General features: G+C 38.4%; 1 long non-coding RNA gene across 1 annotated transcript; it reads right to left on the bottom strand.

Annotated features, from left to right (window-relative positions):
• Positions 1–17758: 17758 nt before the first annotated feature.
• On the bottom strand, positions 17759–25643 carry LOC131219182 (uncharacterized). The gene is made up of 2 exons (XR_009158037.1): positions 25557–25643; positions 17759–18045 (listed from the first exon to the last, which is right to left on the bottom strand). It is a non-coding gene; the product is annotated as an uncharacterized LOC131219182 (long non-coding RNA).
• Positions 25644–26287: the final 644 nt, after the last annotated feature.

Consider the following 26287-nt stretch of genomic DNA (forward strand, 5'->3'; position numbering starts at 1 on the left):
GATCATCACTAATACTCTTCTGAATGATGAAGATTTATGATATCCACATAAATACAATTTGAAAAAATTTCTATTTTATGATAATATCTTGATGAAGAATTTATTTACAAAATTTGGGGTCAATTTGATCTATCTAACCTATTTTTATAATTTATGCAGTGTGGGTCATGTTTATTGTATAGTGCAGTAATCAGTACTAATGACCATTTGAGCAATCCAAATTTATGATGTGCATAAAGATTCAATTAGGGCCAAAATTTGTGTTATGATAGTATACTTGATGAATAATGTACGTACTTAATTTGGGATCAATCTGATCTATCTAAACTATTCCTGTAATTTTATCTAAACTAGTCCTACAATTTATTGAATGTGGGACATATTTGTTGTCCAATGCAGCCGTTAGCACTGATACCCTTCTAAAAGGCTCATGTTTATGTTGTCTTCAAATATCTAATTAGGTCCAAATTTTGTGTAATGATATTATACTTGATAAATAATTTATGTACCAAATTTGGGATCAATTCAATTTGTGTAACCCATTCATCTAACTTATGCAATATGGGTCATATTTACTATCCAATGCAGTGGTTGGCATTGATACCATTCTAAACAGTCAAGATTTAAGATACCCACAGTGATCCAATTTGGCCCAAATTTTGTGTGATGATATTATACTTGACTAAAAATGTATGTAGCAAATTTATGGTCAATATGATCTGTCTAACCTATTAATCCAATTTATGAAATGTGGGCCATATTTGGGTCCAGTTTAGTGGTCAACATTGATGCCCTTCTGAACGGTCCAAATTTTAGGTATACAAAAAGATATAATTAGACTCAAATTTTATAGAATGATAGTATACTTGATGAATAATTTATTTACCAAATTTAGGCCCAATCTGATATATATATATATATATATATATATATATATATATATATATATATATATATATAACCTATGTCAGTTGTGAATTTATGTAATGTAGGCCATGTTTGTTGTCCAGTTGGGGGGTCAACACTAATACCCTATTGAATGACCCATATTTAAGGAACCCATAGAGATCCAATTGGGCCCAAATTTAGTGTATTGATAGTATACTTGATGAAAAATGCATTTACCAAATTTGGAATTAATCAAATTTGTCTAACTCCTTCATTTTATTTATGCAATTCAGGCCAAATTTGTTATCAAGTGCAGTGGTCATCACTGACACCTTTATGAATGGTCTAGATTTATGGGTTCCATGGATATCTAATTAGTCTATAGTTTTTCTAGTGATAGTATACTTGATAGATAATGTATGTACCAAATTATATGCCAATATAATCTGTAGAAGCTTTGATGTGGACCCCACTATGATGTTTATTTGTGATTCAACCTATCCAAATGGTCCCATGGACCTAGATCAAAAAACCGTATAAATATCACATTGTCTTAAGAATTTTTTTGGGACCTATGGGCCATACTATGATATTCACATGTCATCCAAGCGTTCATAAGGTTATTTTTACTAAGTTGGACTGAAAACACAAGTATTAGTTAGATCCAAAACTTGGTGGGCCACACTGTGGAACCCATTTGATATGCACGTCGCATTATTATGATAGTTGGTCTGACCATGAGCCCCACCTTGATTATTAGCTTGGGCAATGAGGTCCACATTCATGTATGTAATTGCAATTGTGCGACCAGAACTATGTGTAACAACCCAGTTCTTAGAGCTTGAGGGGAATCCATTTTTGCCTAAGAACCCGAGTATTAAACTAAGGAATAACATTCACTAATGTATTTCACGGCATAACTTTAGTCATGTTGTCATGTAAGCTATGGGTATCAATAACAATAACAGTAAAATCCAGGCATGAGAAGTACATGTAAATGTCAATAGAAATAATATCCCTCAGTAGTGGAGTCTTATACAACCCATAGTAATCAAATGTCCAAATTACTAAATGACTAAAAATAAGTAAATCACAAGCTACTGATTGAGCTCAAAGAGCTCAACCACACTAGCATAGGGCTCTTTGTCACGGATCTCCTCTCTGTTCTCCTCAGGGAGCCCTACCAGGACATCCTCCTCCAACTCTAACCCTACATCTATTTGGTGCAACCTCATGATAAAGTGACTGGATAACTCAGTGGGTAATTCCCTTCAAGATTTCATATATATCATAATTGCTAAGAATAGTTCTCAAGAACAAATAATAGTTTACATCGTATGAGACATTTCAGAAGTCTTATTTAAATGCATGAATGCATGCACATGCTCACAGACTTGGGCATTTGCATCTAGCTAGAAAAAAGGCCGCCCAAGGAGAACTATCTATCCGGAAAAGTACTCAAAGGTAAACCCTAAGGAGGACTAGTCACTTGATAGAAACCATTAACGAGGACATCCAAAGTGAACTAGTCTCCTGGAAAAGTACTCAAAGGTACGCCTTAAGGAGGATTAGACACCTGGAAAAGTCCATGCAAAAAAGGATAATCCATAACTACACAAATGCACATGATAATAACTTAGGATTACCTGGTAAAATACGCTATGGTACAACTCATAATGTCCCATAATTATACATTTGTTAAAGATCAAGATCACATAATTCCTCTACATAAAGTTCATAGGTGTGGAATCATCATATGATGCATGCATGCATTTTCTGTATGTAGTAGGTTCTCCATTCGTCCAGGCCTAGAAAATCTTTGTTGTCACATAATGCTGGAGATCCAACAAAGGAAAAAGTTACTACAAAATCTAAGCAGATCACAGATCCTAGCAAATTTAGTAGAGTGCTGGGAGTTGGCAAAGAAAATGCTGCAATGAATATGAGTCGAAATCAGAAAGCTTCGAAGCAAGAGATACATGCAAAGGACATTGACATATTAACTGATGTACAGGTATGGATATGGTATCTTCAATTTCTTAGCTTCTTATTAAATACTTCATCCTATTTTGTTTGGGAAGGTTGGTGGATGGCGGGCAGCCAATCATATAACTTTTACAATCTATATTAAAAGCCCACCCCAAGTTGGTGAGATAAAGGCCTATGTGATGAGTGGAGCTTCTATTTATTTCTTGTCTTGGGAAAAACTTGGTGTACATTTAAAAATGAAATATATTTAAAAACAAGAAACCATATGGTAGACTGACTCTGTTTTAACTCTCATATCCTCAACCATTTAACCGATGTTAATTACTTGGTCTTCTGTTCTGTATATGTTATATGCATCGGGTTGGCGGAAATTCAAAAACAACAATTATTGCAAATGTTAGCCCATCTATTTGGTGTGTACCTATTTTTCTAGAGTTCGCTAATTTATCTTGTTTGACTTCTTAACATGTGTGTTCTCTTAAACTTGCATATGGAGACTTTGGCAGTGACCATTGCAGATGGGTACTGTGGACAAAAAGGTTGTACATATGTATTGGCCAAGCTAGGAGTGGAACACAGAGGATTTTTTTTTTATGTATTCGGACAAATTTCAACTTATTGTTGTAAATATTATGCAACTTTTATTGTAAAGTCATGGTTGCACGGCTTTTAGTAGCCGACAGGGTTCAAAACCGTTTCTAAATAAAGAAAAATGTTATTCATGAAATACCATTTTCAAAATTAAGAATAGTGTAGAATCATTTTGAAATTGAAAAATTACGACGGTTTTCATTTGTGTCTCAATTGAAAATTTACAACGGTTTTCAACCATCCCTAAAATTGAAAGTTTGTGATAGTTTTAAATCATTCTTAAATTGAAAACTTTTGACGGTTTTAAACCATTCCTAATTTTTTGCAATGCCCTATTTGAGAATGGATGAAAACCATTCCTAAACCATTTAGGAATGGTTTTCATCCGTTCTTGAATAGGAATTTTGTAGTGTCATCAAATGCACCATGCAAATATGTAGAGATCACATGTAACTCTTCCCGAACAGTTATTGCAGGGAGTGGCAATAATGGGGATGAACACATGCAACGACTCAACTAAGTCATGTTACATTGAATTAGGGCCGATTATTCCCTCTATGTGGTTCACACCGTTAGTAGTGCCTTATTCTCCTCATGCATGGAACACATCCATTTTCATAACCACTCCCGCCAAATTTGTGGGCACATTGATTGATGAAGTAATCTTAACCATCCAATGACAGCTATCAATTGGATGGTTACAATTAAGATATGCATCCAAATTGCAAGGGCAAGATAATACAGTTAAGATCTATCTTCTTAGTAAATAGGACGTACTCTATGCACAATTGGTAAAAATATGGTCTAAATGTTGTACGAAGGCATCGTGTTTATAGTTGAAGAATCACGGCAAATGTTGAAGAGTTGGTGAACCAATACAGGAGCCTATTCCCAAATTATATGTGCATAATAACCATCACATAATGCTCCTTGTAATGGTTGATGCATAGACTCAGAAATGGTTATGCTGACCAATTAGATTGTTCAGACTAGGGGTGTACATCGAGCCGAACTAAGTCGAACTAGCCTCAGCTCGGCTCTGCTCAGTCACTAAGCACACCCAGCTTGAACTCAGCTCGGTTCAGTCAGTAATTGATTACTTGCCTCCAATTGCAGAGGTTCGTAAGTAATATCCTGTGAATACAGGGTCGATCCCACAGGGAGATGAATTGCGAGAAGGAGAAAATCAAATGCAAAACCAAGTAATAAAAACTAAACTGATGATTTGATTTTGGGATTTTTGAATGGATGTAATTCAACTGAATTAAAATAACACCCAAGCTTCAAAGTTCCACACATAGGTTAATGTTCCAAAATCATGATGACTTGGATAACACAACTAGGATCTGAGCATTATGGTCAGCCCAATCAGAAAATAAAACAGTTTAAATATTTTAATAAATGATATAAAATATTAGAAAATCATGGATTTGCACCATTGATATATATTCTCAAGCGCCAGTGATTTTAAGAATTCAATATCAATGAGATAATGAATCAAAGAAATGTAGCAGGTTGAGAACCTCTCCTATCTAGGAAATCTGATTGATGTAGGGTAAGCCTATCCATCAATATGGATCTCATATGATAGAAACATATGGATCTCACAACAGGATTAAAAAGTAATAATAATAATAATAATAATAATAATAATAACCTACACAATAGATAACATACATACACCATTCTTTTCATCATTAAAATAATTAATCATCATAACTTAAAGAATTATTCAACCCATGTGCTTCCTTTCTATCTTGAGCTAGAAGAAACTTAGAAAAACATAATTATAATAGAGAAAGAAAGCAACAAGAAAGAAATAAATGCAAATAGAAAATATCTAAATAAAGATAATAAAAAAATAATTTATAACACTTAAATAAAATTGAAAACCCTCTAAAAATCCTAAATCTTACTCTTGAATGCTTTGAATTATGCTTAAGAATGCCCTAGGAAGCCCTATTTATAAGTGAGGAACTCTAATTTTCATACAAAGTTGAAAAACTCTAAAAACTTCCTCAAATTAATGTAGTTTTCTAAAACAGACTTATCGCTGCATAGTTTCGTTAAAATAGTTTCATGCTGCGCAGTTTTTCAAAATAGACTTCAGAGATTTAGAATACACTTTTTCAGGACGATTTCAGGATTCTTTACTTCAAATCTTCGATTCTCTTCATTCCTCACTTGGTTTTCTTGGATCTTTGGCATGTGAATTCTTTAATCTTGGTCTTCTAAGATCCATCCTTTGCCTTAGTGATTCTTGAGCATTAAATTCATGCTTTTAACTCCATTTTTTAATCCAAGCTCTTAAATTCACCTTGCAACACATACATGAGTAAAATAGAACATTACGCTGATTCAAGTTCATAAAACAAAGATGTAAATGGGGAAAATTATGCATTATTTGAGTCTCAACAGCAATCGGACCATTTTGAGCCGAGTTCAAGATAGGTTCGAGCTTTCGAGCCAAGTTCGAGCTAGCAGACGAGTCGCTGGTCGATTTGGTCGGGCGGGTTGCTATTGGTAGGGCGGCGGCGGTAGGACAAGCAGAGAGAGGCAGAGGGCCTCTGCTGGTCAGGCGGCAAGATGAGCAGAGAGAGGCAAAGACACGGAGTCATTGCGTCGCTGCTGTTGGGGCAGCAGGACGACTGGACGAGCAGAGAGAGACTAGAGAGCTGAGAGAGAGAGAGAGAGAGAGAGAGAGAGAGAGAGAGAGAGAGAGAGAGAGAGAGAGAGTTGAGGGGCGGCCAAGCGAGAGTCTAGGACAAGCAGGGAGATAGGGAGTGAGTAGGGACGAGCAGGGAGAGAGGAAGCAGGGACGACTGACAAGCAGGGAAATAGGGTGGGGCGGGAGTCTGGGACGAGCAGGGAGAGAGGGAACAGGGAGATAGGGCCGGGCGGGTGTATTTTCATAGAAAAGGTAAAGGGGGGTAGATATAGGTTTATATTATATTATATTATATTACACACACACACACACCCACCCCATATAACCGAGTCGATCCGAGTCGAGTCGAGTTGGCGCCAGCTCGAACTCGGCTCGAACTCATTTTTGAGCTGTAAAAAACGGCTCGACTCGGATCGAACTCAACTTTGAACAGAGCCGAATCTAAGCTTTTTTAGCCGAGTCAAGTGAGTTGACCGAGATGGCTTGGTTCGTGTACACCCCTATTTCAGATTGTGGGACCCACTGTAGGTAAGTTATCACCTAAGAGTCGGGTTGATATAACGATTCTATTGTCAGATTAACATGCATTTCTAAGTTGAATTTCCATCTTTGTCTATTTTCATTCTACATTTCTGCAAGTCTTCACTTACCAAATAGCTAGTCAATCAAATCAATGTACTTTTATTTTATTTTTCACTCATGAGCCATCTAGGCCGTTCTCCACCATTTCAAAAACTCCAGAAAACTCATCCGATTCATGTCCAATTTTCACCGCTACTGTGTTGACGCTGTTTTGACTCAGTATGGCATTAAAATGGGTTGACCCGGTCGAGCCCCGAGTCAACACGCTGAATCGTCCAACCTTGATTTTCGTGGAGCTAAGTCGGTCACCTAAAATACTTATACCATCTCTCTCATATTTCACAAATAAATGCAAAATATTTTATTACCTATAGGAAAATGCAAACACGCATTAACATGGACCGCAAGATTACCTGTTTCATAGTTACAACCTGATCATTTAAAATGTAACACCATGGCCACAATCACGACTACAACACGTGTACAAGTATCACATAGACCATAACATATGCATCAAAACGTGTGTATACACGTGTATATCGTATCGGATATCCATAGATCATCCGTTGTTGTGTCGGCAGTTGAGACCAGACGGAGGAATGGGTACGTTTCTGGCACCATGTTTTCGAACGTGGCATTGGGATAGGCACATGGGACCCGTTCTTCACCACAGTTACAAGAAGCTTTGCCAACAGATTCACCAGACATCCATTGAATGAGATTCTCCACATGCAGACCATGCCTGGGATACAACCAAAACCAGCATCACATGTATCCAAATGCAAATGCGAGGAGCCATCCCCGAGAGGTATATGATAGATGAGTTTTGGGGTGGGATACATAGCGCAAATGAGTGGAAACGGTTGGGACTTTTAAGATTGAAAGTTATGGGTCCTGGATTGTGGAGCCAACCAACCTTCGGAAACCACGTCGAGAATAGGCTTTTGTTCCCACTCTCACACGTAAGACTACTAATGGGCTGGGTAGGTTGATGAGCGTCAAGGACCTAGGTATCTGTTTAGGGAACGTTTGGGTGTGACTCAATTGGGCTATCAGGCAAGTTGTGGGCTTAGTTTTAAAAAGTCGCCATGTGCAGTTAAAGTAAAATAGTGGGTGCACAGTGAAAATTAGAGAGGAAAATATCACCTTCTTCCTCTAACATAATCCTTAAATTCACAACATAGAATATCTCGTAAAGCGGGAATTTTATTGAGAATAGAGAATGAATTCTCCATTAGGATGGACTTGACATTTTAATAAGCTCGAGGCTCATTAACTTTTTGAAAATAATAATTCTGCAAAAGTAGCAAAACTTTCAAAAATAAAAATAAAAATTTTAAAAATAATAAAAGACATGTGAACTAACTAATACTCGTAAACAACACTTAAAAGACTAAAAAATAAAAGACTTTGGATTAGAACCGGACTCTTGAAACACTAAAATTAATAGAAAAAACACAACTTACTAAAATTAATAAATATTTACTTCAAACTAAAATTTGACACCTAAAAATGACCTTACTTTGCAAAGCCTTTTGGAGGTCAATATCCATTGGTATTGACTAAGATATAGGATGCGCAGTTCAAATAACCAGTTGTAAAGCTATGGCCACTGAAACCATAGTACGTGTTATTCTAATGTTTACCCATCTCGACTACTACTCTTGTCTTGTGTAAGTTCCCTCAACTTGAAAAGAATTTGTCATTGAGTTTAGAACAATAATAGTTTATTATAATAAATCTCTTATAAGACATCTTTTCCAGCTTTAACAACAGTTAGATCTGAAGGCTTATCCATTGGATTCTGAATTTTATTCATAACATTATATTTACACCCAATCCGTCATGGTCATGTTGAGTAAGTAGTATGCCACCATGTGTCGATACACTTGTACAGAAGTTAGAAAGGCATTTACGAAGCTTAGAAGAGACATCGTGCGAATCCAAAATACACCTCTGCAACATACGCGTTGCAATGACCCAGGGTTTTAGTGTACACTCATGTACATGCAAACATGTACACTAGCATTCATCTAAGCAAACATGCATAGATCCATCCGTCTATCCCATGCAATCATGCATACACACATCAATGAATTTATGCAAGATATGACTATTGATGTGCATGATAAATTTGCTTAGTAACCATTGATTTATGCAATTAACCAATATATGATTTTGGAGTGTCTGGGTGTGTCTATATATGTATACATGCACTTTCTTCACTCTTATACCTAAGGCCACTAGTCATTTGCTAACTAGCCCAAAATCTAACCATTGAACTTATACTAACCTACTCGATCATGATTGTAAATGCTTGTATTTTGTGAGGCCCGTATCCTAGCTCGTACTGTTCCGTAGGTTTCCGCGGTCCTCCTGGTCGAATTTCGACGACTCGCGATCTGTTATCAGTAGTTGCACGCAACCTTGAATTGTGTCTCGTATTCTAGAGTCGGCTCAACCCTAAACTTGTACCCTAGCGACCGCGCTGTCGCTGCGGTTCCAATGCTATGTATTACGCACCGAGGCGATACCCAGGCCAGGAGACGTGGGCCCGTGATCAGTTCAAGGATAAATGCCGCGCTTTGCAATCCCTAGAAAACATCATATCAATCCTATCAATCACATCAATTAAGTACACATCACTCCTATCACTCGCAGCCATCCCCAAGTACAACCACCCCCTTAAAGTCAACTATCTCTCTCTTACACAAGTACTCCCATCACTCACTCACCCATCACTCACATTTCTTACCTATCACCTCTCTCTCTCTCTCTCTCTCTCTCTCTCTCTCTCTCTCATTTCTCTCTCATTTCTCCCAAGCTCCATGAGAGCAACTCACATCCAAGCTCTATGGAAGAGAGTAGTGTGGCCCACTTTTCTACCACCCGATCCCACCATCCTAAGCCCATCTCAACCGTTGAAATTGTCCCTTTGGGACTCTATCATGCATTGGCGGAAGAAGGAAGAAGAGATCTTGAGGTAGGTGATCTACCATTGATTTTTCATTTGAGGGCCCACTTGTATGTGGGACCCATTTTGATGCACGTGTTGTAATCATTGAGGGACCCATAGTGGCAGGGTCCCTCCCCTACACCGATTCTCCGCCTCATGTCTCTCTCTATCTCTCTTTTTCTTTGTTGATGGCCCACCATGATGGCGTAGGTATTTGATCCATGTTGTCCATCTAATGGGCCATCCATACTGTCCATCAAGTGAGCCACATAGGTGGTGAAATCACACTACGGCGTGGGTACTTGTGGTGTGTAATAAGGAGCCATCAATATGGTGGATGCTGCTACCAGCATCTAGAAAACACCACAGTAGTCAGCGTCCCAGCCCCCTTTTGTAGGGAGGAGTGTGGGACCCACAACAGGCCCCACCAAGATGCATGTATCTGATCCTTACCGTTCATCCAGTTTCCTAGCTCGTTTTCGGTGTTGAGCTAAAAAATGAAGCTGAACCAAATATTTGGCAGGCCATATTGTAGAAAGTAGTGGTTTTGGGTTATATAAACTGTTAGGACCCGCTGTGATGTTCCAATGCATCAAATATATTGAATTGGCTTGTTAGGCCTGTCTTGACCCCGGGAACCCAACCGATGGAGTGGATCTTCCTGATGTGGGCCCCACCTATAAAAAAACCTCTAAGAAAAAAAAACCAAATGACGTACATGGACGTTGTTGCTACCAACGTCCACAGGATGCTGCAGCAAGCAGCGTCCTTGCTACTTGTTGAAGGGTGGAACCGTGGGTCCCACCACCAGTCCCACCATGATGCATGTAGGCCATCTACACCATGCATTTGATGGGTCCCCGCAAATGAATAGGGTACGCCAAAAATCAACCGTCCACGGAACTCAGGTGGTCCACACTACAAGAAGCAGCGGAGGATTGAACGTCCACCATTGAATCCTTTTTTGGAGTCGGAACAGTTTTAGATAAATATGAGAATTGTTTTTTTACCCTAATTCAAACCTTTGTGACCTTATTAACAGATGGGATGGAAATTAAACGTTGTGGTGGACCTTACGTGGGTCCCACCTTGCGTATATCCAGGCCGTCCGTCAAGAAACGTCCAGGGCCTGGACTTTTAAATATATAATATAATATAATATATGTGTGTGTGCATGTATATCTGATGGGTCCCACGTGGGACCCACTTTTGTAGAAGTGGATGGGCTAGCCTACTGCACACCAGCTATATAGCTGTTGTTGCAGCTTGTAGGTTTGATCCAAACTACCTATATGTGCAGCCCACCTTAATAATGTATTGTATATCCTCACCGTCCAATCTCTGGACGGTGGAGCTCGCTTGATGTATGTTTTATTTACTCCGTCTGTGGGATGTGTGACCCACCATGATGCATGTGTTGTATCCATACCGTCTATCCATTTTGAGAGATAGTTTTATGACAGGAGAAAAAGAATGAGTCAAATCTGGAGTTCCAGCCGGTCCCACCATTTAAAATAGTGGGGACAATGACATCCACCGTTCAAAACTTATTAAGGGCCACGACAGTTCTAATTGAGCCGACATTTTATTTTCACTCCATCGATCTCTGTGTTAACTTATAAATAGATTGGATCTCAAAAATATATCACTGCGGGTCCAATAAATGATTCATCGGTGGGTGTGGCTGCTCCTATGGTTTTCTGTGGCGGGCCCCTTTGTATTTTAATGGTGAAAATCATTATCTCCACCGTTATTTGTGGTATGGTCCAGATGGTCCTTTGTTATGATTCACAATGCTCTAAAATGATCGCTAGAAATAGATGAATGGTGTAGTTGGTGTGGCCCGTTGATGCGCCCATTTGATGTAATTGGGGACCATGGGTTGAGGTCCATTGTGATGTATTTGGGGCCCATGGGTTAAGGCCCATCGTGATGTATTTGGAGCCCATGGTTAGAGGCCCATTGTGGTATATTTAAGGCCAATGGGATGTGACCCATTGTGATGTATTTCTGGCCCATGGATGCGGCCCATTCTGATGTGTATTAGGCTCTTGAGTGAGGCCCATGGTGATGTATATTAAGCCTTTATGTGAGGCCATGGGCCCATTATATGTTTGGCTCTATGTGGGCCACTGCTTGGGAGCGATGTTAGTTAAATGTCCACATAGATGGGTAATGATGGTTGAATGTCCACATTGTGACCTTCCATTAGGCCTTGTTAGGCCCATTCTTACCGATCCCGATTGTCGTGGCCGATTGCCGATTAATGATCGAGGCCAATTATCATGACCGATTGCTGATTCCAATTGACATGACCAAATTGTCGATTCTGATTATCGATCGATTCCAATTGTCTTGATCAATTGCCAATTCCGATTAACCTGACCGATTTGCCGATTCTGATTATCGATCGATCCCGATTGTCGTAGCCGATTGCCGATTGCCGATTAGCGATCGAGGCCAATTATCATGACTGATTACTGATTCCAATTGACGTGACCGATTTGCCGATTCGGATTATCGATTGATGTAGAGCGGGTCGCGGACAGTTACATGGCCAAGATAGATCAGAAAAGGCCCGGTCGACGACAGAAGTGATCCAGACCATCGAACCTTAAATCGGGCGTATCTTGCAATCCGGAATGAGTTATCTAACGTAAAATATATGATTTTGGGGTAGAACGAGCTACTTTAGCCAACCAACCCTGCTACGTAGGGTTACGCAGCCCGGAATTGCAAAAAACCCCTGGATCAATGGTCGTTTCCCTATTTTAATTTCGTTTTTACTATAAATAGTAAGTTTTAGTTTGATTATAACTCTTCATCCGTCGGGCTTTAGGAGTTGCGCCCAACGTGAAAAGAGCTTAGAATAATTAGGAGAACGGGTTGGTGAAGCCAAATAGGGCACTTACTATTTTTGGCCGAAAACCTCGCGCACTAGTAGACATCACGACCGTCTATAAATAGTAAGTTTACTATTTATAGTAAGTCGCGGATTCTAAGAGTTTGAGTTGTAGTTTGATTCTAATTTCTTTCACATTGCTTGGTACCCCTATTTAAAGGGTTGTAAACTCGTTTTTATTCATCAATTAATCAATTTCGAATTTATTAGAATTTATTTCTATTTTCTGCTTTCTTTCCTCGTGGATTCGAGAAGTCTCTGTGAGGAGTCCAAAGAAGCTCCGTGGATTCGGAGTAGTTATCCTCATCACGTTCATCCCTGCGTCATCGATCGATCTCGATTGTCGTGGCCGATTGCCAATCCCGATTGACGTGACTGATTTGCTAATTCCGATTATCGATCGATTCCGATTGTCGAGGCCGATTATATAGGCCGCTTCTGATTGTCAAGACCGAGTATCAAGGCCGATTCTGATTATCGAGGCCGATTGTATAAGCTAATTCCAATTGTCGAGGCCGAGTATCAAGGCCAATTCCGATTGTCGAGGTTGATTGTATAGGCCGATTCTGATTGTCGAGGTTGATTCCATTTGTCGAGGCCGATTCCAAGTGTTAAGGCCGATCATGAGGTCGATTCTGATTATCGAGGTCGATTACGATTGTCGAGGCCTAATGTAATGTATATAAGGCTATGGAGCCCTTTGTGATATATATTAGGCCCGTGTTAGAGGCCCATTGTGATGTATATGTGGCCCATATGATGCAACCCACTTGATGTATATGAGGCCCAATGTGACGTATTTATGGCCATCCATTGAAGCCCACCTTGATGTGATGCATAATGGACCCGTGTGAGAGGCTCATTGCAATGTGCTTGGGGCCCATGGGTTGTGGCCCATTGTGATGTATTTGGGGCCCATGGAACGTGGCTTATCCGATGTATATAGGCTCATGTGATGCAGCCCATGTGATGTGTATTAGGCCCATGTGACGCGGCCCATTATGATTGTATGAGGCACATTGTGGTGTATTTGAGAGCCAAGCTATGGAGCCAATTGTAATGTATGTTAGGCCCATGTGAAAGGCCCATCGTGATGTGTATTAAGCTCTTGAGTGAGGCCCATGGTGTTGTATTTTTGGTCCTCTTGTGAGGCCATGGGTCCACTATATGTTAGGCTCTATGTGGGCCATTCCTTGGGGGCAATGTTGGTTAAATGTCCACATTGTCAAGGTCGATTATTGATGTCAGTTACTGATACCGATTATAAGTATGTGACAGCATAGCATCATGATACATGACCATACGCATCATCTGCATGTTTGTTATGAGATGTGGTTGACCATTGCATATGACATTAGGCAGGTTGTTATGAGACTCCCAGATAGGCGGAGGTTATCTCACATGAGCGCACGGTATGCGCAGGATTGATGGATGACTAGATTGTATGACTCATGCATCTCGCATTGTGATTACTATACACCCTAGTGACATTAGGGCCGTAACCTCCACAAGCATATCGTGGATGGCTAGATGAGACACCAGAAATCTGTTACTAGCATCAGGCTGCCATATATGGCCCTGGGTGAAAATCCATAAACCCGCTTGGTACCAGAGGATGCCCCAACGTCGAGACCGAGTGAATATATATATATATATATATGAGCATGTGATGGCCGTATACCAGTAGGTCGCGTCTCCCACTGTGTCATGGTTGATTGGGAGGGGGTGTGGCCTTACCCACCTGAGGGAGTAGGCATAACTAGGCTGAGTCTGACCAGCTCCTAAATGGGTCCACTATCGACGAGTCAAGTAGGCATTGGTATACTGCTGGCAGGCGGGTAATGAGGTCTTTTTCACTCACTGGGTTGCACGGCCTGCAGGGGCGGTAGCCAGTTTGGAGTGTACTAGACCCCGGTGATAATCCCAGAGATGTACAGTATTATTATGTGGACTTATTGAGCAGGAGTTGCATACTCATTCATTCACTATCTACTCGGGCTGGTGGTGCACAACTATTTGTTATGTGTACTTTCGCAATGGTCAGGATTTTGGTTGGGGCGCGCGACTAACCTGAGATTAGGAGTTTACCACATTTAGTCTGACTATCCAAATTTAGGTATGGGACTGGTTTGGATAGAAGTCCCTTGTGATGGACCCCATAGCCTGTGATACTACGTACTACCATCCCGACTTCACACTTCAGCATGGTCATTCCATTCACACTACATATTGCATTACATCCGTGGCATATGGCATTTTAGATTACTATGTTTCTGCATTTATGTGGTCTAGGTACGACTGACGTTATTCGTGGACTCATCAGGAATTGTATATTACATTGCATCATCGGCATCTAATACTTGACTCCTTATGATTCCTCATTTGCATAGCAGATCTATATTGCGTATTTTGATATCGGTTGACTCATGGACTTGTCAATATTTCAACTTACTCTGATAACATATGATTTATGATCTTACCAGTATTTCCGATATTGTATGATTATGGTATTGTATTGAATACTTGGCACTTACCTTGTGCACACACTTACATCACCCTTTAAGCTTTTTATAAGCTTATGCACGATAGATGCGTGCAGGTCATGTTAGGTTGCAGCAGCGTCGAGCTTGGAGCATGCAGTCATCTTCTAGAGCTTTGATTTTTTTTTTTTTGATATATATATTTTCCTTTCAGTATTGTATTCAAATGTTTGTATTACTGGATATGTGATGATGATGTTGCCTTTGTGATTTTGGTATGCTTATGGTTATGCTTCTTACGAGTAAAATGTACATTGGAAAATCCTCTTTGTAGGATCCCACGATCGGAACCTGGCATATGAGCGCTGGGAGCCAAGAATGGGGTACTATGGAGGCTGTCGGCACCGGATTCAATGATCGGGATTCTTATGAATCCGATTTCCGAGTTTGGGGCGTGACATATTCGAAGCACACTTATAATCGTCAAATTTCGTAGACAAGATGCTGGTTAGATCTTCAACACACTTCAGTCCTCTATGGCACTTCATGAAGACACTGCACCAAAATCCCTCTTCAAGAACGGTTGAAAATCGTTGTAAATTTTTAATTTTAGCACACTTCATAATCCTTAATTTTGAGGAACGGTATTTTTTTTCTTATTTAGGAATTATTTTTTTCATTTGGAACCTATATTTTTTAAAATATTTGAAACTCAAAGAATGTTGCAATACAATGATCATAGAAATATAAGATATAAAAATTGTAAGTGCTATAATGTATAAGGCACTCTTGTTTGTCAAATTTCGATGAGACAAAATAGCTTATGATATGGTTCACACAATGTGAATCAAGACAGAAAGTTCACCTTCAAGAGGTTCGAGATGGAAAGTTCACCTTCAAGAGAGCCATGAAGTTGGAAAGTGCAAGCTTAAGTACAAGTCATGAAGTTGGGAAGTTAAGCTAAAATGATTTCGAGTTCTACTACACTTCAAGTAGAAGATCAAGCTCCACATTCAATACACTTCAAGTAGAAGATCTACTATGCTCTATTGAAGATTCAAAAAGAAGAACAAGCTTTACACTTCAATGTCCAGTCTTCTCAGGTGTAACAAACCATAGAAAGACCTTAGACTTAGGTGCTTTCAAAAGACAAACTTATATAGGTTTTTATACTTTGGTTTGGCTTAAGTTCGTCTAGTCTAGACCTTTGTTCGACTAGTCTAAGCTGTGGCTCGACCAACCTAAAGATAATATTCAACCAGTCCAAGTTTGAAATCTAAAAAACGGATATTTCTGGTGCTTTCTCGACCAGTCGAGCAGAGTGCTCAACCAGTCGAAGAGGGACCTATGACTAGTCGAGGGTTGCTCAACTCGAAGTCCAACAACCATATTTTGGCTCCCTCGACCAGTCGAATCCCATGCTCGACCAATCAAGTAGGGCCTTTGATCAGTCGAAGAACAGCTTTATCCAATCGTGCCCAAAATTTGAAATTTTGTAAATCTTAGACAAGTCGAAGGAGACCTTAGATGAGTCGAAGTAACAACATTTCTAACTATAAATAGAGGCCTTCTCTCATTTCGAAATAATTCATTCAAGCTAAGAAAAGTCTTCACCAATAGAGAGAGAAGTCCCTACTATCTTCAAGTTATTGTATGGTATTTCAATATTTTGTTTAAATAGTTTTTTGTTTTAATTCCTTGATCTTTTTTCATGAATCTTATTCTTTCAAGAGAGTAATTGCTCTTCTTTGAGATCTTGAGGAATTCAAACAAGTAAGTTTTAGTTTGAATTAATTTAAAATCTATCTATAACCTAAAACCCTTATTTGTGTTACTGGATATTTAACATTCAACTTCAAACGAAGCGATTCTATAGGTTACATCAAGAACGTCTTCAATAAGAAGAGAAGTACAATTCTATTCTTTGTATTTTGGTTTCTTTGAGATAGCCAGAAAATCTTATGTTTTGATTTTGACTGAGATAGCTAGAAAATCTCACTATAGGGTTTTTTGTTTGTGATAAGCCCTTTAAAATCACACCTGTGTAAAGTTTTAAGGTGAACCTATGAAAACCTTATTTTTAGTGAATGTCAATATCACGTGAGTTGTGATTATTATGAGTGGAGTAGGTGTGGCTGTTTAAGAACAGTTGGTGTACACACCGAACCATTATAACTCCTGGTGTTGTGGTGAATGTTTAATTTTTATATCTGTGGTGAATGATTGTAACTTTATTTCTACACTGGTGAATGATTGTAATAGATAGGTTTATTATCTCTTGCTTAATTTGAAGTCTTAATCCTTACAAACGTTTGTGAAATCAGGTTGTCCTACCTAAAACTTTGTTTTTGGTGTAAGGTTGTCTTACGAACTACGTTTGAATCAATTTTTCAATACTAATGCCATTGAGATTTGTGATTTATTATGATTTATTTATTATTTCAGTACTTTAAGTTTTTATTTGGCATGATCCTATTTACCCTAACCCCCCCCCCCCCCGTTAAGCTCGCCTTTTCACAAATCAAATCTTTACTAACAAAATATATCCCAAATATCGCAAATCATATAAGGTAAATCTATCAAAATATAAGCTAGTTCGCACTTTTCTTAGGTAAAATAACGATTACATTCAAACTCAAGTGTAAAGCAAAGTTAGATCAAGAGATAAATTTTGAACAGTTTAGATTAAACCACCAAAATGATTAATGTAGTTGAATTCTAAGTCTTGAATGGGCCTGACTTTTGGGATATAAGAAGAAAATGTGTTGGCAAATGTGATGGACAAATTGGATATCATGCACACAACATGATGAGCTTCAAATCCACATTATCAACAAACAACACTTCATGGAAAATGACTGGGAACCACGACTCCCTCCATAACTCCTAATAATACCAAAATATTCTTTGTATAATTTACTAAGAAATACGGTAGCTGCTGCAAACTAAAGTGGGCCACCATGATCAGGCCTAAAAAGTATCAACCCACCTATACAATTAAGAAAAAAAAAAAACCCAACATTAGTCTACATTCAATGAAAACTAAGCCAATAGTGAAGTGGTACCCATCAAACCACTTAGACAAATCAACATAAAGAACAAAAAAAGATTGAAAAAAAAGTTGTTGATTTATTACAGTTAAATAAAGAAAGGACATTGAATTGAAAATCTATAAAAGGAAATACATTCAAAGATTCATACTGCAACCATCTTCCAGAAAAAGATCTGAGATTATGGACATGGTGTCCCGTATCCGGTAACGGTCATAACCAAGGTGTCTCGTATCGGTATCGGTTGGCGTAACGGTGCCCTCCGAAACCGATACGAATATGAGGGCGTAACGGCGATACGGGCGATACGAGGGCGTAACGGCGCAAAAAAAATGTTTTTACCAAAAAAAATATGAAAAAATATGGATTAAATCCGGAATATTCTAAGCATTCCAGATATGCATTCATTTATAAATTGGAACATGTTTATGGTGGTGTAACAGTCCACTCTTTGGTGAGAGTTGTATCGGACTGTCTGATGAATTTATAAACCAGATAACCTGAATTTGACTATAAAATTCATATATTTAATTTTCTAAATATCTAATTTATATACTTAACAATTTAATATCATCTCTCTCAATAGTTCTTTTAAAAAATGAAATTAAATTCAGGTAGATCGCGTTGCCAATTTGGGGTTGACTTGGAGGACCAATTCATGCCCCAAATCAGCCTCAAATTCATGCAATTTATTGGCATTATCCCACTTGTGAATTGGTGGACATTTATTGGATAGTGAATCATGAAAAAAAAAAACAAAAGGCCCTATTTTAAAAAATAAGCATCCACAAATTAACAATTAAAACTATTCAAACAATTTGATTTTGGCATTTTGAGTTAGCAATTACAGTTCATAATTTAATTAGTAAATTTTAAGTTAATACATGTCTCATGTACAATTTTTTAAGGGCCCGAATTAGGTAGGACTCAGATTGTGAAGTGTAGCACACGAGTATCAAAGTTTTTTGGACCCCACTCGTGATGAATGCATTATATCCACACCGTCCATCCATTTTGCCAAATAATTTTAGGGCATGAGCTCAAAAATGAGGCAGATCCAAAGCTCAGGTGGACCGCACCATAAGAAACAATAATAATTAAACGACTATCATTAAAAATTTATTAGGGCTACAAAAGTTTTAGATAAAGCTAACATGTGTGTTTTCCCTTCATCCACGTTAGTGTGACCATATTAACAGGTTAGATGGAAAATAAACATTATAGTGGACCCTAAGAAATTTTTAATGGTGAGCATTCTATAACCACTATTTCATATGCTGTGGTCCACCTGAGATTTGGATCTTACTAATTTTTTGAATCATAATCTAAAATGATGTGGCAAAATGGATGGACGGCATGGATAAAATACATACAGCATGGTGAGGCCCATGTGGCACATATACAATTTTATTAAATTGTGTAACGTGCTGCGTAACACATGCCAGTCCATTCATTTGACGCGCAAGTCCTGTGGGTCTGATCATGAGGTATATGTTATATCTAAACCGTCCATTCATTTGACGAGCTCGTCTTGAGGCTTGACGCGAAAAATAATACAGATCTAATTATCAAGTGGACCACACTGCAAAAAGCAGTGGGGGATTGAACGTCTACCATTGAAACCCTTTTTGGGATCACAGAACTTTTGGATCAATATGAAATTTGTTTTTCCTCTTCATTCAGGTCCTTTTGACCTTTTGAATAGATTGGATGGAAAATAAACATTTCGGTGGGCCTATGAATTTTTTAACGGTGAAAATCATCATCTCGCTGTTATTTTTGGTGTGGTCCAGACGATCTTTAGATACGATTCATTTTTTGGCTAATGCTCTAAAATGATATTTAAAAATACATGAACGGTGTAGATATAATAAATACATCGTTATGAAGCCCATGTAACTTTGATCTCCTTTGAACCGTTCGTACAACTTGGAGCTCGAGGATTGTCAGCGCTCGTCTTAGCGTGACACGTACCTATTATAGCAGCTAAGCTGTGTGGTACACCTGCGGAAAAAAAAAAAGGAGAGAGAGGGAAACCGAAAAGAAAAAAGAGGGAAAGAAGAGAGAAGAAAAAAGAGGGAAAGAGGGAAAGAACACACACACACAGAGAGAGAGAGAGAGAGAGAGAGAGAGAGAGAAAAGAAGAAGAAGAAGAAGAAGAAGAAGAACAAGAAAAAGGGCCACAGTCGCAGCCGCAGCTGTCCGAGAAGAGGAAGAGGAAGAAGAAGAAGAAGATAGAAAGAAAAGAAGAAGAAGAAGAAGAAAAGAAACGAAAAAGGTTAGTTTTTTTCCTTTTTTTTTTTCTTTTTTTTTTCAAGGCCCATAACAGCCGTTATGGGTCCGTAACGGCTGTTATGGCCCATAACGGCTGTTACAGTCACGGAATTCCGTAACAGCTGTTACGGTCACAGATCGCGTAACGGTGTCAGCCGTTACCATTACGTATCAGCCGATACGGCCGTATCGTAATAGATACGGGACACCTTGGTCATAACCATTATGCGATACGAGAGCGTAACGGCCGACCCCCCATTTTTGGCACCGTAACGGCCCCGTAACGGCCATTACTATCCCATAACGGCTAGGCCGTAATGGTCGTATAACGACAATTTTTTTTTTCTTTTTAAGCTCTGTTTTTTCAGTTTTTTTGAGACCGCTTTCTTCCAACTCTTACTAAATCCTTATATTACTATTTTCGACCAATCTTGGCTTGGTATTTGAGAGAAAAATACATTATATTCAGGATTTTCTTGAATCAAAGATGCCATTTTTCAAAAATTCATTAAAAATAGGTATTTATACTTTTTATTGAATGTTTTGTTATTTTAATCATAGAATATGATGTGTTAATCATAGTAGAACATGTTAATGTGCATTTCACAGATTTGTGGTAACATTTTATATATTTTTATATTTTTTTCTATTTAAGTACTAATTTCGGCCCTTTTTTTTAATTCGAAAAATCATTTTTTAATGAATGGTTTGCTGTTTTAATCATAGAATATGATGTGTTAATTATAGTAGAACATGTTAATGTGCATTTTAAATATTTGTGGTGTCATTTTATATTTTTTTCTATTTACGCACTAATTTCGGCCCTTTTTTAAAAAAAAATTCAAAAAATTATTTTTTAATAAATGGTTGGTTGTTTTAATCCTAGAATATGATGTGTTAATTATAGTAGAACATGTTAATGTGCATTTTACAGATTTGTGGTATCATTTTATATTTTTTTCTATTTTCGAATTAGTGACTTTATGTTTTTATTTGCTTATATTGAACAAGTTTTGGAGCTTCTTAGGGTTTAGTTAGAACATAAAATCATCTTCATTGATATAGGTCATACACTCATACTCATATCTAATATATATCTAATTATCTAGTATCTACCTAAACCTAAAGAAATGGCTGGGTTTGGCCAACAAGTGAGAATATTGGATGGCAACATTGTGAGAGGGTTGGTAGTACTAGGCACCAAATGAAGTACAACTATTGTGATAGACTAGTGACTGGTGAAATTACCCGTCTCAAACGACATTTGGCACATCGAAAGGGTCAAGTTGCGAGATGTACCAGAGTACTGAAAGAGATAATGCTTTTAATACAAACTAGTCTGGATGAGTCGAAGGGTAAACGTGCTGCTGTACAAAAGAAGAAAGATGATATTTTGGATACAGCTCGACAGGAGGTGTTTAGTCCTGAATATATAGGCGTTCGTGATGAAAATATTATTGATTCTGACGAAGATTCAGATCGGGAATTAACTATAGGTAGGAGAGAGCTTGCGTCTAACTCGTGAAGAAGAAGAACGTCGCCACATATTTGGCACGCATGGGTTAGTGCGTGATATAGGGGGGGCAGTGGGAGTGGGAATGGGAGTGCAATTGGAAGTGCAACTGCTTCTGCAGGGGGGTAGGTTTGGTGGGTTACGATGTGTGTTTGGGAGCTGACGACAGACATCTTCATGTGATGCCCCTATACGTTTGGATGAAGAAGTATATGAGCCTAGGAAACTCTCTATTGATCCAATCCAGTTTAGGAAAGAATCAATAAGTAAAAGAAGATAAAGCAAATGTAGAGTAGAACTTCCGTTGAGAAATTAGGTAGAGCAGCAGCAAAGTTATTTATACATGCCAACATACCTCCTAACACGGCCAATTCTCCATATTGGCAAGTGGTAATTGATGCAACAATAGAAGCAGGTGAAGGAATAAAAGTTCTCACGGCTATGGAGATTAGGGGAAAATAGACAGATGCAGAATATGCGGATGTAAAAGCATACGTAGCTATCTTTAAACCTGTATGGCAAGCTAGAAGATGCACGATCATGTGTGATGGTTGGACTGGCCCAACCAGACGCAGTATGATCAACTTCATAATGTACTACCACTTAAGAACTATATACCACAAGTTAATTAATGCCTCAGAGGTAACAAAAAATTGTACTTATATTACTGGACTAATGAATAAAGTTGTTGAAGAGATTGGAGCGGAGAATGTTGTGCAGATTATGACAGATAATGAAGCATCATATAAGCTTGCAGGACATGTTGATGAATAAGAGAAAACATCTTTTTTGGTCACCAAGTGCTGCCCATTGTAATGGGTGAAAGGGCAAGAGAAGTGACGACGTTTATTTACAACCATAATCAAGTAATCGCAATAATGAGAAAGTTCACGAAAGGACGAGAGTTATTGAGGTTTGCGGCGACTAGATTCGTAACAAACTTTATAGCATTAAAGAGTTTATTCCAGCATAGGGGAGACTTGAGTGAGATGTTCACTTCCCAAGAATGACTCAACATAAAACATGGGAAGAAGACATCAGGGACACCATTTGAAGTTGCGAACACCATACGGGACAACAAATATTGGAAGAGAGTCAATCCTAAAGGTGATGGAGCCACTAATGAGGGTACTCCGTCTTGTTGAAATTGACGAAGCACCTACCATGGGCTTCCTATATGATATCATAGATAAGGCAAAGTTGGCAATTCAACGTGATTGTATAAGCTAGCAGTCTTATTGGAGGATGATCGACAGGAGATGGACAAGACAACTTCATCACGATCTTCATGCAGCAAGTTACTATTTAAATCCTAGGTACAGATATGCACAATCATTTGTTACAAATGATGAAGTTCGTGTCGGGCTAAAGAATATGATAAAGAGATTAGAGCCTGACTTCGATATGCAAATAAAGGCGTTGAATGAATTAGATACATTTGGAAACCGTCTGGGTAGCTTTGGAGATGCTCTTGCACAGCATGCAATATCTAGGTTGCAACCGGCCGAATGGTGGATTAATTTCGGAGAGAGTACGAAGGCTCTCCAAAAAATTGCAGTAAAAGTTTTGAGCCAGACAACATCTTCTTCTAGCTGCGAAAGGAATTGGAGTTGTTTTGCGCTTATTCATTCAAAGAATATGAATAGATTGCAGACTAGGACATTAGATAGACTTATCTTTATGCACTACAATATAAAACTAAGAATGCGACGACATCATAAGAGCATTACAGCCACCGATGATGCACACTACTATCCAATAAATGTGGACAATATTTATGATGAGGATAACTCGCTTTTATCTTAGTTGGAAACAATGGAAAAACAAATTAAAGAGGATAGTGAAGAATTGGAAATTGATGACCCAGAAATACGCAGAGCGCAACAAGAGAGTCGTGCAAATGTGTTGAACCCGGTAAAAGGGGTAACGTTTATGCCAAGTATGGCTCAAGATCAACAAAAGAGTATAAGCAGTGGTAGCGTGACCGTGTCGGATGATGGTAATGATCAACAAAAGAGTACGAGGTAGTACACGAGGTCGGACTTATGAGTGTACTGAGTCACGATACAGCCAGCAGGAGGAGGGTACATCTAGTGGTGCACCGGGTCCGGGAGGTCCGGAACATTAGCAGGCTCATGGTCCTGATTATTATGATGGATATTCTTATGGTCAATTGGATTATGTTTATGGTAGTTATACTAAGCCTGTTTCATCACATTCATGTTAGAGTAGTCCTCCCGATCAATATCCATATGATTATAGATATCCAGATCCAAATCCAAGTTACTCATCACAGCAGACGCACTCACAATCTCAAGATTCTCAACAGCCTAAGTACGAGCACCAGTATGGCTATTCAACGGGCACTGGTGGATATCCTTACTTAGGGTCAAAGTCGTTGCCTAATCAGGATCAGTCATCCTCTAGTTTTGTTGATCTAGTATTTCCTTCTGGCACTGGATATTATGGATATGCAGCACTTATACCTATTAGACAGCCTCAGCCTGATGATGACGATGATATGAAAGTCGAGCAACCACAAAAAAGCAAATTTTCATTTTGGTGGTGACTTGTGATTGTAAGTATATATTTGTATTAAAGTAAGTATTTGCAGCAGACAGCTCGCAACAGTATTATTGCAAGAAGCCAAGCACACACTTGACACTGTCGAACTTGTATTTAAAATAACTCCCCTAACAACCAATCAAGTTGCAGGGGAGTATATCAGATACTACTAATTTATTTATTTTCAATATTCTTGACTTGAGGATAACAGGTCATAGACAGGAATCACAGTCACATCCACAGATATGTTCGAGAAATTCCTCAAAAATAATTACAAACACCTAATGTAAGATATTTTCATATTACATTCATTCTAATATATCTATCATTTATAGTAGATAGTTAGAAAATTAAATATATGAATTTTGTAGTCAAATTCAGGTTATCTAGTTCATAAATTCATCAAACAGTCCGATACAACTTCTCACCAAAGAGTGGACCGTTACACCACCATAAACATGTTCCAATTTATAAATGAATGCATATTTGGAATGCTTAGAATATTCGAGATTTAATCTATATTTTTTATATTTTTTGGGGAAAAAAAAAATTTACACCATTACGGGCCGTTACGCCCACATATCATCATTACGCCCCCGTATCCGTATTGGTATCGGAGGGCACCGTTACGCCAACCGATACTTATACGGGATACCTTGATTATGGACCATATCCTATATTTAAAGCTTTATAAGCTTGTTGTTAATTGCAATCATTCTGGCTCCAAATTCGACAACAATGGTTTAGTCATGCATTAGTTGGAATTGCTTGTCAGTAAACTGTACTAGAAGGCAACCTTATGACATGTACAAACTTTGCTACAACCCTTTTTCATTTGTACAAGTTGGAATGATTTATGATGGCTGCTAGATCTGTATCCCTATGATGGGGACTTCACTTAATTCAAGAGATTAATGATGGAGAGGTGATATCAGAAAACACCAACCTTATTCCAAAAAGAGGATCTAAAAGGAAATGTTGAAAGATCCAGGAAGAAAGGAATACCTCTCACCCACATTATGCAATACAACAGGATGGACCTAAACAGGCAGATTATAAATGAGATGAAAGAAAAAATGCAGACGACAATTGCAATACCTTGTCAAGAATTCCTCTAGAGATTCTGTGAGTTTCTCTATCAGTACTCGTATCTGCCTCTTTGCTCTCTTCCACAGTCATCCATTCCACAACCAAGCAAACAAACAATAAAAGTGTATCCTCAACACATCTTTAATAAATCAAAATCAGTTGTAATTTGTTTCATGTTGGAGGATAACCTTCTCGCTTTCTCAGCGGGCTGATCCTCTTTTTTAATCAAATCATCGTTACCTCTCAAAAAAAAGAAAAAAAAACATTTAGCATGCTTCTGGAAATAAACCTGTGTAACAAAGCTCATGGCCGGCCCTCCTCTGCCGGCTCTTGCAATACGGCCCACACGATGAACATAATCCCGTGGATACCTTCAATTAGTCAGGAATTTGTAAACATTTTCTGGAATTGGATTTTACAAAGCAGGAACAATTGGTATCAACATTTTAAAAACGGTAACAGAGTCTGAACCAGTGAAGGGGTAGTTTGGTCCAAACACTTCAAGCACTGGTTCTATTCTATATCAATTATAAAATTTTATAAAAAAGTAAAAGTAATGTTGGTCCAAACCGGGTCAACATAATCCCGAATTTACCAATGTTAGTGTCTCAGTTAACACCCAGGTTTAATCCAACCCAATCAAACAGAACTATTACAATTTTTTAAAATCAGTGTTTGGAAATCATTCCCAATGATCACACAACTTCAAATCAATAGAAATGTTCAATAAAAATTAGAAA

Source organism: Magnolia sinica, chromosome 11, assembly GCF_029962835.1.
Source record: "Magnolia sinica isolate HGM2019 chromosome 11, MsV1, whole genome shotgun sequence".
NCBI classification, from domain to species: Eukaryota; Viridiplantae; Streptophyta; class Magnoliopsida; order Magnoliales; family Magnoliaceae; genus Magnolia; species Magnolia sinica.